The sequence below is a fragment of the Chrysochloris asiatica genome, unplaced genomic scaffold (assembly GCF_000296735.1).
Source record: "Chrysochloris asiatica unplaced genomic scaffold, ChrAsi1.0 scaffold00295, whole genome shotgun sequence".
Lineage (NCBI taxonomy): Eukaryota > Metazoa > Chordata > Mammalia > Afrosoricida > Chrysochloridae > Chrysochloris > Chrysochloris asiatica.
This window is the reverse complement of record NW_006408813.1, coordinates 2,581,874-2,587,924: the sequence shown is the minus strand read 5'-3', so window position 1 is coordinate 2,587,924 and position 6,051 is coordinate 2,581,874.

Here is a 6,051-nt window from a genome sequence, read left to right as displayed (position 1 = left end):
GGTTGGCCCAGGATCGAACATTGTTTCGTTCTGCTGTGCATGGGGTCGCTATGAGTCGGTTCCGACTCGATGGCACCTGACAACAACAACAACAACAATCTTCAGACCCAGGCAACTACTGACGTGTTTTCATTACTATAGGTTTCCTATTTCTAGAAATTTCACCATCATAAAGAGTATCTAGCATTTCTCATTGCATGATATGTTTCGGATTCATCCATGTTGGAGCATATATCAAGGTCTCTGCGTGTCACAAATGGTTTGTTTTCAATTACTAAATTAAAGGTTGGAGGTTCAAATCCACCCAGCAGTACCATGGAAGAAAGGTCTGGCAATCTGCTTCTGTAAAAATTACAGTTAAGAGAACACTATGGAGTTCAACTCTGTAACACACGGGTTGCCATGAGTCAGAATTGACTTTTGACCAACAGGTTTGGTGGCATGTATCAGTAATTTGTCTTTTTTTATTGTGAAGAATTACTACATTGCATGAATAAGCCTAGTTTTGTTTACCCATTTTCTAATTGCTGGACATTTGTTTCCAGTTTGGAACTTTTATTAAAGATGCTTCCATGAACATTTTTGTACAAGTCTTCTTGGACATATATTTTCATTCCTAGAAATAGAATTTAGGAGTTATATGGGCATGGTGTTGTAGGATAAGCACTAGACCACAAGGTTGATTTGAACTGCAAGGTCAGCAGTACAACTCACCAGCCCCTTCTCAGAAACCCTATGCAGGGTCGCTATGAGTTGGAAATGACTCAATGGCACTTAACAACAACAACATGATAAGTGTATGGACTGGCAAAATAAGCCTCATCTCACCAACCCCCAGCACCAGAGGCCCCTTGTGAAAAAAGTGTCTCATTAATTCTATCAAAATTCATATAACCTCAAAAAATGTTCTCATTTCATTCTAAATGCCTTCCATTACTGGAAAACATGTGGTTTCAGCAACAACAAAAATAAAACAGAAAATAATTTGATCTTGAAAGAGTTGATGGACAAGGCCCATTTCTTCAGGGTGCTACAATTATACAGACCACCACCAGATGGCAGCCTGCACTAAAAGTGGGATACCAACTCCCCACTTAACCCAGAGGTGGAAAATGTAGGTGGGCACAATATGTCTCACAGGTCACAAAAGGGTTAACATGGAATAACTAGTAGTAGCCTGAGAGTAAGCTCTTTGGGAATGGGCCCATGATGGGAAAGAGTTCTAAGAAAAGGGCGAGGAGGGATAGAAATGTTTTAAGGGATAACTTCATCCATTCATAATCTGTACCTCCTCATTCTGGAAGCCTAAACATTTTATCTAATGTAAAATTACTTCAAACTGGGGAGTCCTGGTGTGGCTCTGTGGGTTAATACGCCAGACTGCAAAGCCATTAGAACTGCAAGGTCGGTGGTTCAAGCTCACCAGCTGCTCCTTGGAAACCCTATACAGGATCCCTATGGGTCGGAATCGACGCAACAGCACTTAACAACAACAACAACATTATCATTGGAGAGTTTTACATTGGTCACAGAATGCAATATTAGGCATGTGTGGATGGATAAATAACAATGATCTGGGCATCAGTTCCAACTCATAGAGACCCTGTATAGGGTTTCCAGAGAGCAGCTGGTGAGTTTGAATCGCCGATCTTATGGTTCAAAGCAACCTTGCAGTCCAGTGCTTACTCTACAGTTCCACACCAGTACTCTTTAATTCTGAGAACAGCCTACATGGTTTTTCGCTTTAGGGAGCCATTAAGTTTAATCATGGCAAGAATTTACCTTTAACAAAATGAACTCCACTTACAAGATTCACTGGGAATTTCTACTCTTTATAGAACCTTTGCTGTTGTTGTTATGTGCAGTTGAGTTGGTTGAGACTCCTAGTGACCCTGTATAGGGTATCCAAGGAGCCGCTGTGTGAGTTTGAATCGCCAACTGTTTCAAATCGACCTTGTGGTCGAGTGCTTATCCTACACCAGGACTCCAATTTGTATGCATGTTCCCTTGTCTGTACCAACAAGGTATTGTTGTTAAGGACCGTTCCAACCCATAGCGTCCCTGTATAGGGTTTCCAAGAAGCAGCTAGGGAGCTTGAACCGCGGGCCTTGCGGTTCAAACTAACTTTTCAGTCCAGCACATTAACCTGCAGTGTCACAACAGGACTCCAATAAGGTATTACCACAAGAAATATGAGGACAAATGGAGAACTCCGTGACAACAGGAATTAATATTGCATAAATCCAAATACACCCACGACTCAAATTGTGTCCTCTTAAAATTGACCTAATGTAGTCCTGGTGTGGTACTATAGGATAAACACTGGACTGCAAACTGCAAAGTTGGCAGTTCAAACTCACCAGCTGCTCCTTGGAAACCCTATACAAGGGTGCCATGAATTTCTATGAAGCCCTGATGTCATAGTGTTTAAAGCATTCAACTACGAACCAACAGGCCAGTGGTTGGAACCCACCATCTGTTCCAAGGGAGAACGATGTAGCAATCTGCTTCGGTAAAAATTTACAGTGTTGAAAATCCTATGGGAGCATCTATTCGGTCCTATAGGGTTGCTATGAATCAGGTTCAACTTGATGGCAGTGGGTTTGGAGTTAATAACAAAGAACTCCGTCCTGTTTCCCAACACAAGAGTATGTATGCTTAAAAAAAGAACCTCTGTAATTCAGTACTTACAGACTGAGAATCATGGTTATTCTTTTTTGAGTTCTCAAATACGCCAACAATTTGGGCTTGAATCTCAGGCAAAAAGTTTATCCACTTGATCTTTCACCCCTTGGAAAGACCATCCTAAGCAACCTGGGAGACTTAGGCATAGGTAGCCAAGAGTCTATCAGGGTTTATCAGGGATTTATCAGGTTTATCAGGGATTAAGAGATGTAAAATATATAAGATTTACTATATATAGGGAAGACAGCGAGTTCACAGAGGAGTTTTGAAGTATCTCTTACATTACAGATTTTTCTTCTTTTGTGACTGACTCACAGAAATATTTTGCTGACTCCAATATCAGGAAAATCCAGGTTTCTCTTTAACTGGATTTTTTATCCCACAATTGTCAGTTGACCAAAGTTAATTCAGACTCATGGAGACCCAATGTGTGTCAGAGTAGAACTGTGTGCTCCATTGGGTTTTCAAAGCTGTGATTTTGAAAGCAGATCACCAGATATTTCTTTAGAGACAATTCTGGGTAGACTGTAGCCACCAAGGTTTTGGTTCATATCACAGTGTGTTAACCATTTGCACAAACCAGAGATTCCTATCCTATATAGGTAGTTCTTAAAGTGGTCTCTGCCAGCAGCAGGTAGTTCTTAAAGTTGGAACTTATTAGAAACACAAATTCTCAGGCCCCACACAGATCTACCAAACCGGAAACTCTGGAGGGGAGGCCCAATCATCTGTGTTGGGTTTTTCCCTAAATTTTACTTATTTATTGATGTCGAGAATACCCACAACAAAACATACACCAATCCAATAGGTTCTACATGCACAATTTAGTGACATTGATCATATTCTCCAACTTGTACAATCATTCTAACTCTCTTTTTCTGATTTGTTCCTTCCTCATTAACACAAACAAACTCACTGCCCCCTTTGGTTCTTATTTAATCTTGAGTTGCAGTGGTCAATTTAATTTCAGATAGATAGTTCCTAAAGATCATAATGCTCAAGGCAGATTTTTTTTTTTTTTTTTTTTTTACCATTTAAATTAAACTATTGTTAGATTTTAAGAAGATTTAAGGTTTAAAGATTGCCCCAGGACAACAGTTTCAAGCATTCACCCATCCTCCATGCCTCAGAAAGTCCATGACAATTTGAAATTCTGTTCAGCATTTCCCCCCATTTGATCAGGATTGTTTTATGGAATCTTTGATCAAAATGTTTAGTAATGGTAGCCAGGCACCATCTAGTTCTGGTCTCATGGCAAAGCAGGTAGTAAGGCAACTCCTGGCTCTTTTTCTGCCTCTCTTGCTCCAGATGATCAGAAACCTATTGTGCCTTGGATGGACACTTGCAAGCTTTTCAGACCCTAGGCACTACATAATGAACTATTAACTGGGATGCCTTATGAAATTGTGAGCCTAAACCTCTAAGTCAATGAACCAAATCCCATGAGATGTTTGCTTATACATAAACAGCCTCAGCACCTACTTCTTTATTTTCTTTCTTTTTGTCATTGTTGTAAATATATCTAGCATACAACCTTTGCCAATTCAATTTCTTATAAGTGTGGTGTATAACTTATTGACAGCAATTAAAATAATCCATTTGCAATCCAACCCTTAATCAATGAAATTTGTCCATCACCATTAACAATCTTTTCCCCTCGCCCCTTCCTGTACTGGTACCCACTAATAAACTTTGGCCTCCATACATTTGCCTTTTCTTTTTATATAAATGAGGTCATGCAATATTTGTTCTTTTGTGATAGACTTATTTCACTCAGTATAATGTCTTCAGTACCATGGACTGCCAAAAGAACAAATAGATCTGTGTTGGAAGAAGTACAGAGTGCTCCAGTCGCTGGAGAAGGATATCATGTTTGGTATGGTGGAGGGTCAGAGAAATAGAGGGAAACTCTCAATGAGATGGATTGGAAATTGACAGCATCAATGGGTTCAAACATAGCAAGGATTGTGAGGTTGGCCCAGGGCCACTCAGTGTTTCGTTCTGTTGTGCATAGGGTCGCTGAGTCAGTACCGACTCACTGGCACCTAACAACAACAACAACAACAACAACATATGCATGTAAAAGTTGGTCAGTGAATAAGTCAGACCATAGAAGAATTGATTTATACGAGTTATGGTGTTAGAAGAACAAATAAATCTGTGTTGGAAGAAGTACTGCCAGAATGCTCGTTGGAAGCCAGGATGTCTAGACTTCGTCTGTCATACTTCGGATATATTATCAGAAGAACCAATCCCTGGAGAAGGATATCATGATTGGTGAATTGGAGGGTCAGAGAAAACAGGACAACCCCCAACAAGATGGATTGGCACAGTGGCAGCATCAATATTTACTGCAGCACTAATCACAATAGCCATAAGGTAGAAACAGCATGAATGCTCATCAACATATGGATGTATAAACAAAATGTGATATGCTAGTCATCTAACAGGAGAGATGAAGTCTTGATACATGCTACAGTGTGGATGGAGCTTGAAGACATTGTTGTTATTAGGTGCCATTGATTCAACACGGACTCATAGCGATCCTATGAACAACAAAACGAAAAACTGCCCAGTCCTGGGCCAAACTCACAATGGTGCTGCCAATCCATCTCCTTGAGGGTCATCCTCTTTTTCTTCGACTCTCCACTTCACCAAACATGATGTCCTTCTCCAGTGACTAGTCCCTCCGGATAATATGTTCAAAGTATGAGAGACAAAGTTTGGCCATCCTGGCTTCCAAGGAGCACTCTGGTTGCACCTCTACAAATATAGATCTGTTTGTTCTTTTGGCAATCCATGGTACTTTCAATACTCTCCTCCGACACCATAACTCAAAAGCATCAATGCTTCTACAGTCTTCCTTATTCACTGCCCAGCTTTCTCATGCATGTGAGGTTATTGAAAATACCATGGCTTGAGTCAGTCGCACCGTAGTCCTCAAGCTGACATCTTTTCTCTTCAACACTTTAAAAAGGTCTTGTACAGCAGATTTGCCTAATGCAATACGTCATTTGATTTCTTGACTGCTACTTCCATGAGTGTTGATAATTGATCCAAGAAGAATAAAGTCCTTGACAACTTCAATCTTTTCTCTGTTGATAAGAATGTTGTTTATTGGTCCAGCGGTAAGGATTTTTGTTTTCTTTACATTGAGATGTAATCCATACCGAAGGCTGTGTTCTTGGATCTTTGTCAGTAAATGTTTTAAGTCCTCTTCACTTTCAGCAAGCAAGGTTGTATCATCTGCATATCACAGATTGTTAATAAGTCTTCCTCCAATCCTGATGCCACGGTTTTCTTCATAGAACCCAGTTTCTCGTCTTATTTGCTCAGCATACAGGTTGAATAAGTATGGTGAAAGAA